Raw genomic sequence first — 8,202 nt, 5'->3', positions numbered from 1 at the left:
TGCGTTCGAAGTCAAAATTCTCTAATAAACACAAAGATCTGGCTCTGCACTAATGTCTGAGCTGTCACGTCAGTATATTTCTCTCATGAGCCAGCCCTAGATATCACCACTGAAAAGCTTGTTATCTGACGCCGCTATACAAGGTGTAATGCATCATTATCTACCGAATATTAACTCTTGTATATCATGTCCTGATTAAAAGAAAACAGACAAATCATTTGACTACAACTACGCATTTCATTCTCCCTCCCCTATTCACTGTCCCTCCCCTCCCTCACTCCACCTCCGCACCATTGCTCATCCCCCCCACCCACCTTTCCTTCTCTCTCTGGCCCCTCCCTCTCAGCCCCTCTCACTCCACTGTGACTTGCCACGCATAATGGAGCCAGCCTGAGGCAATGGGTACCGGAGGATAGGTGATTATTTATGGCCATGACTGTACAAAATCTAGATGGCGCTGCCAGAAGCTGGAAGTGAATTTCGACAATAAATGTCATTTTTATGGAAGCACTCCAATGCATCATGCCACCAAAGAATCATGGCCTTGGCTTAATCATCTTCGGAGCCTTAGCATTTTGCACGAGCATAGTCGTAATTTTAGCGCTTTTCACCTTTTTTGCATTTGATGACCTTTGCCCCCCGACCTGGCTAATGGAGCACATAGGTGTACAGGAGAAAGTTGTAATACTATCCAATGCCTATAAGCATGCAAAGTTTCATTCAATTCCATCGAGCCGCTGGGGAACTAGGGGGCCATTTTTGAAAGCCAGTAGTGGTTGCTAGAGACGCTTAGGCCAATCATCGCAAGGTTGCCACTTGACAACTAGAGGAGAGAAAGGAATATGGATGGCACATTTTTGATAGGGAATGACCTCAAGATTGTGCCTTGAGAAGCTGGGACTTTCTACTCCCATTAGTAATGTTTCTACAGCTCAAAATGTGAAAAGTACGAAAACAGCAGTTTGTCGGCCGTCGTTAGGCAATGTGTAGTTGTCTAGCAACCAAAACATTGTGGACATAACTAGGTCATAAGCTGGCCAATATGTCCAAGTTTGGTCAGAATTGGTTATTTCTGAAGGGTAGAAGAGCCTGCCTCAATTAAGCAAGACAAGAAACCAAGCTAGAATATGCGACTAACAATAAGGGCATAACATGAGCTAGCCAAAAGATATATTCCGTACGGACACTGCAGGTTTGACTATACAAATCAGTTGCTGTTCTGGATCCACAAATACCCCGAAACATCGGGGCTCTTGGCTGAAAAAGGGCCCAGAAGGGTCTTATAAGATCGTAAAGAGGCCGTTTTATGAATTTGGTGTCACATTTGTAGGAGGTCTTAAAGTTTTTATACATTTTTTTTAAACTTAAGAATATCTTGATATGGTTTACACCACAGTGAATCATCAGGGAGGGGAGGGGAACCAAAGAAGGCACCAATAACTGTCCCAGTGACTCTAGAAGACTGCATGGACTCATTTCAGAGTGGTCTCTCAGTAACTCTGCAGGTCAATAACGCAAGGAAAATGGCTCTTTTCCGTCGACTAGAATGTGTATAACACAGTTACTTGTCAGTGTCAGGCATGTGCAGGGCAGCTACTACAAAACAGTACTAACAATGCGAAAATCATATAGTATAGACGTTTCTGTCATGAAATGAAACTTATAACGTATAATTATTGGAATAGTGTGTGAATGTTTATGCATGCAGGCGTCTGTGAGTTGCATATTTACCTAGTGTCAGTTATTCACTTGCAATTTTTTTCCCATTGTTCACCAGAATATTATGTCGGATATTGCTGATCTGCAAAAGGAGGGTCGAGTGGTGCTAGCAGGATACAACGAGCTAGTTGAGATGCAGGATACTTTGGTGAGAAGAGGTGATCATGTTATGGTGACAGTGCAGACCGGCCTGTACAGTTTGATGGCAAGGGATTTCTCAGTTAAAGGTATTATCTCTCTCTCTCTCTCTCTCTCTCTCTCTCTCTCTCTCTCTCTCTATATATATATATATATATATAAATGAAGCCTCTGTGGTACAGTGTGCATTCCGTACACGGGTGAACCAGGGTTCATGCCCCGCCAGGATAATAAACTTTGGACGTGTTCACCCGGCCACGTACTGCATTGGCGGACACAAGGGGTGCTGTAGTTGAACGAGTGTCGCATACTATAAAGTATGCTTGCACCCAGTCGGCATGCGCGGGCCGATTACACTTGGTTCAAAGACTACACACACATCCAAAGCCACTCCAACACTACAGTTACACTTACAAGCACTTCTCACCCAATATACAGTCTCTATCAGACAGCCTAAGCCACTTGGTAGAGATACATTGGCTGTACCGTCCCGACTTCGGTCGGGATAGGCCAGTCCTGCAGTGGATACTCAAACGGCTGATGATGATGATGATATATATATATATATATATATATATATATATATATATATATATATACCTAGGCTGCTTCCCCCAAGGAAAGGGAGGTAGCCGAGCCAGGACGACTCACTCTCCATTTACTCATCCATTCAAACACATTCATTCGCATCTTAGCCCCAAAGGGGAGAACGGACAGATCCTCACCGCATCACACCGCACAAGGGTCAACTGCGCAATGCAATCAGTGACATCCACAGCAGGGCCTGACAGCAGAACTGGTTTACCCCTGCCACATCATAACAGACCCATCCCCTTACCCGCACCTGACCTGACTAGCTGATCAGACCAAATGCGGGAGAATATCCCCTCAGGGCTGTGTCATCACTTATTCATTCACAATTTCTCTCCATTTATCTCTGTCACGCACAGCCACTCTTCCTTGCTCAACAGATATCCCTCTCGCATCCAGCGCTCTCTCCACACTGTCCATCCATCCTATTCGTGGTCTTCCTCTCAGTCTTACACCTCTCACATCAGATCTAGTTTTTTTTTTCACCAATCGCTCATTATCCATTCTCTCCATATGCCCAAACCATTGCAACACCCTCTGCTCAACTCTACCAGCCATCTCCCGAACAACTCCAGTTCTCCTTCGCACTTCATCATTTCGCACTCGATCCATACGCGTCACTTCACACATACTCCTCAGACATCTCATCTCCATTACATTCAAACTTTTCCTCTCTGCTAAACCCATATTCCATGTTTCAGCCCCATATAATGCAGTCGGTACCACAACACCCTCATACAGCCTTCTCTTTACATCCATTCTAAACGAACGACATTCAAACATTTTTTTTCATTCGTCCCAGCACCTTTCCTACTTCATTTATTCTAAACTTCACTTCTGCATCTATTCTTCCATCCACAGCAACATGTGACCCTAGATATTTAAAACAATCTACCTCCTCAAGCAACTCACCATTCAAAACTATATTCATCCCCCTACCATCTATCAACCTCGTACACTTCATCACTTTACTCTTATTCTCATTTACTTTCAATTTCCTCCTTTCACACACCCTTCCAAACTCCTCTACCAACTGTCTCAATCTCTCCTCTGAATCAGTCACCAGTGCAGTATCATCTGCAAACAGCAGCTGCTTCAGATTCCACTCTCCTCCATCAACATTTACCAGACTCAGACCACCTAAAACTCTTGCATTCACCTCCCTTACAACACCATCCATTTAAATATAAAACAACCAAGGCGACATCACACATCCCTGTCGCAGCCCCACTCTCACGGGAAACCAATCACTCACAGCATTTCCCACTCTTACACACGCTCTACTATTTACATAAAAACTTTTCACCCCTTTAAGTAACCTACCATCAAGTCCATACAATCTTAAAACAGTCCACAAAGCCTCCCTATCAATTCTATCATACGCTTTCTCTAAATCCATAAATGCCCAAAACACATCCTTGCCTTTCGCTAAATGCTTTTCACACACTTGTCTCACAGCAAACACCTGATCAACGCATCCCCTCCCTCTCCTAAAGCCACACTGCTCATCACTAATCACTCCCTCTGTACCCTCTCTAACTCTCATAATTAACACTCTACCATACACTTTACCTACAACACTCAACAGACTTATACCCCTAAAGCTAGTACATTCATACTTATCACCCTTGCCTTTATACAACGGGACCACACAAGCACTTGCCCAGTCAATTGGCACCATACCTTTCTCAAAGCATACATTCAATAATCTTACTAACCAGTCAACAACAGTCACTCCACCACCCTTCAGGCATTCCACAGCACACCCATCCATACCTGCAGCTTTCCCTGTTTTCATCTCCTTTACTGCCTTCTCCACTTCCTCCTTCATGATCAAAGAATCATTCAACTCTCCCAACACATTTATTCCTTGCACCCTTCTATCTGCCACAATCTCAGCCACCCTTTCCTCCTCTACATTTAACAATCTTTCAAAATACTCTGCCCATCTCTTCCTTACTGCATCCATCTCAATTAACATCCTTCCATCCTCTGCTTTTACTCGTTCTTCCTTCCCAGACTCTCCCTTTCGCACCTTTTTCACCTCCTTCCAAAAAATTTTCTTATTCTGTTGAAAATTCTCTGTCAGCCGCCTACCCCACCTCTCATCTGCTGCCACTTTAGCATCACACACAGCCCTTCTCGCTCTATTCCTCTTTTCCTTATACCTTTCATATGACATCTCATCCTTTCTCTGCAGCCACACTTCATATGCACGTCTCTTCTCAGCCACAGCCATACTTACTTCCTCGCACCACCATTCACTTCCTTTTCTTACACCACCACCCACACGTCTCACACCACACACCTCTTCTGCATGCCCCACCACAGCACTCTTAAACAACTGCCATTCCTCCTCCACGCTGCCATTTTCCCGATCTTTCACTGCGTTCCACTCATCTTTCAATTTCTCCTGATACTCTATCTTTTTCTCTCTTTTATCCAACTCACTCACTTTCAAAACCTCCCTGCCCCACCTAACCCTCCTAGCTCTCACCCATCTCTTACCTACTCTTAACTTTCCCTCCACCAGGTAGTGGTCAGACATACCTCCACCCTCCCCTCTCAGAACTCTCACATCCAACAATCTTCCTATTACATTCCTAGACACAACCACATAGTCCATCAAGGCTCTATCAACAACCCTTCCACCCTCCTGTCTCACCCATGTATACTTATAAATATCTTTCTTCTCAAACAGCGTATTACCAATCACCATCTCTCGCTCAACACACATCGCTATCATTCGTTCCCCATTTTCATTTCTTCCAGGCACACCATGCATACCAACTACGCCTTCAACTGCTACATTTCCCACTCTAGCATTCAGATCTCCCATCATTACCACATTCACATTCGCTCCAAAACTCTGCAGACACTCATCAACATCATTCCAGAAAGACTCCCTCTCTTGTTCATCCCTTACACTACCAGGCCCATATGCACTCACAAACACCCACAACTCACGTTCAAATTTCGCTTTCACCCACATCAGTCTCGATGACACCTCCTTCCATTCAATCACACACTGCTGTACTTCCGGACTCACTAACAAGGCCACACCTTCTCTTGCCCTTCCTCTATCATCACCTGACAATCTTCCATTCACACTTCCAAACATAGATTCCCCCTTCCCTTTCATCTTCGTTTCACTCAAAGCTAACACATCCAACTTTCTTCTCACTAACATTCTCCCAATCTCCTCCCTTTTAGCCTCAATCGTACTACATCCACGCACATTCATAGACCCAATCTTCAGGGTACGGGGATAACTCCATCCCCCATCCCTTTCTCTGGCCTGTCTCTTTTTAGGAACTAAAAAACAGAGGAGGGGGTCCCTAGTCCCCTCACCCCACCCCTTTTAGTCGCCTTTTACGGCACGCAGGGAATACGGTGGCAGTATTCTTCCTAACACAACCTGGCCGCAGAGTAGTAGTACCACCCCATAGTGCGGCCAGGTTGTTTCCCCCCCGCCACAGGGGAAACTGCCCTTACTACTGACTTTTAATTTTTTGTCTCCCAACCATACATTACAGTATGCCTTCATACTGGAAAGAACACAATTGAAGTATGTTGCATGAGGGCTGCTACCACAGTGTGCCCAACTCCTTGTCCTCCACATTGTCCACAGTCTTGACCACAATGGCACGCAACACCTCATGTAGCTTGTCTATGCTTCTGTTGGCATCTATAACCTTCCAATAATCATCCACAAGTTTGTGATAGTTTTCTCTGACCCTGGCTTGGAACTGTCTGGTCTCATAACGTTCTGTGCCATAACCACCTCGCTCCTCAGCCTGTGCAGGGGTCAGGTCCAGGAACAGCACAAGGTCAGGTCGTGGCAGCCCAGAGTCACTCCCTTTACACCACTCTAAACTCATACCCGGTTTGGCAGCAGAGAAGGCAACCCCAGAGAAAGCATAGCGGTCAATGATAACAGTGATGCCCGCCTGGAGGTGCAATTGTATCAAAGGTAGTTGTTCCCATCTGTTGGCAGAGAAGAGGAGGTGAATGGCTCTGTCATCAAGGTTACAGTCCTTGCTTAAGTAACCGTTGATGATGCCACCGATCTGGGTGCTGCGTTCAGGAAAGCATATGAGAACAGCCTGCCTTCCACTCTGACAAATAATCCACCAGCTTCTTGGCCTGTGTGCTCTTGCCCGCTCTGTCACAGCCCTCCACAACAATCAGTGCTCCTCTCTGCCCATCACTTCCACTCTTGTTGCTCTTCCCTTCCTTGATAATCAGCTGTCCTCTCCATCCATCTCCTCCACTTTTGTTTCCCTTTGACTCCTCGCTCTTCCTTATCAGACAGTCAGCTCCCATTGTGTTAAACTTCTCAAGTTGGGTACTTTGCATCACAAGGTTGTGTGACGACTGTATATATATATATATATATATATATATATATATATATATATATATATATATATATATATATATATATATATTAATCCTTCCAAGACCCAAAGTAATAGAGCCAAAGGAACATCTGGGAGTTGGAAAAACGCACCCTGGACAGGTACACCCACACACCAATATTTCTGTACGCCCCTCGGTGGAAGGAAGTGCAAGTCAGGGTTAGAGAGTGGGCAAACGAATGGACAGCCGTGAGCGGTAGTTTGATACTGAGAAACGAGGTGAATGATGAGAAATTTAATGAAGTTGGATTAGTATGAGAGAGCAAGAAGAGAGTGGATTAGGAATTTGGAAGGAATTTGAGTGTAAAGTGGACGGAATATAAGAAAATGATCTGGAAAGAGGTAAAGAGAGTCAGACAGGGTGGCAATCAAGTTAGTAGGGGAGTGAAAGATAAAAATGGTAAATTACTAGTTGGGAAGGGAGAAAAAGTGAGCAGATGGAGAGAACACTTTAATGAATTGTTGAACATAGAAAATGAAAGTAATGCTATTATAAGTGGCTGGGGAATGGCTGGGAGAATAAGGAGGTGAGAAGACATGAAGGAATCAGTAGGATGGAAGTTGTGGAAGCACTGAAGAAAGTCAAAATAGAGAAAGCCCCTGCAATCGATGGAGTGTGTGGTGAAATGCTGATGCATGGGGGAGAGATAGTAGTAGAATCGATGTGGAAGATGTGCAGATTGGCCTGGGAGGAAGGTAAAGTCCCGGATGATTAGAAGTAAGGTATAATTATTCCCTTGTAGAAAGGGAAAGGGGGAAAAAGAAATGTGTGGTAATCATAGGGGCATTTGTCTTCTTAGTGTAATAGGAAAAGTATACGGTAGGATACTTATTGACAGAGTTAGGAAAATAACAGAGGAATTAATTGGAGAAAAACAGAGAGGCTTTAGGAAGGGAAGAGGTTGTGTAGATCAGATATTCATACTTAGATCTTTAATGGAAAAGTTCCTAGAGAAGGGAAAGAAGTTTTATGCGGCCTTCATGAATTTGAAGAAAGCATATGATTGGATGGATAGACAAGGATTGTGGAAAGTATTAAGAATATATGGAGTAGATGGGAAGTTGTTGAATGCTGTGAAGAGTATGTATGAGGGTGCCCAGGCTGCAGTGCATGTGGATAGTGAACTAAGTGAGTTTTTCTATTTGATGGTTGGGTTGAAACAGGGATGTGTCATGTCTCCATGGTTGTTCAATCTGTATGTGGATGGAGATAAAAGAGTTACAAGGTAGGGCAGTGGATGTTGGAGTGGCCCAAATGAGAGAGGGCAGTGTTTAGAAACTCCTCTACTGTTGTTTGCAGGCGATACTGTGTTGCTAAGTGAAGATGAAGGGG

The 8,202-nt window shown here is 44.4% G+C and overlaps 1 pseudogene; it reads right to left on the bottom strand.

Annotated features, from left to right (window-relative positions):
* Window positions 1–5,956: 5,956 nt before the first annotated feature.
* Window positions 5,957–6,774, bottom strand: LOC145395292 (thymidylate kinase pseudogene; annotated as a pseudogene).
* Window positions 6,775–8,202: the final 1,428 nt, after the last annotated feature.

This window comes from Coenobita brevimanus, chromosome 30 (genome assembly GCF_032717465.1).
Source record: "Coenobita brevimanus isolate Jiangsu-jjx chromosome 30, ASM3271746v2, whole genome shotgun sequence".
In the NCBI taxonomy this organism is placed as follows: domain Eukaryota; kingdom Metazoa; phylum Arthropoda; class Malacostraca; order Decapoda; family Coenobitidae; genus Coenobita; species Coenobita brevimanus.
The sequence above is the reverse complement of the archived record's forward strand: the minus strand, read 5'-3'. Positions and strand labels throughout refer to the sequence as shown.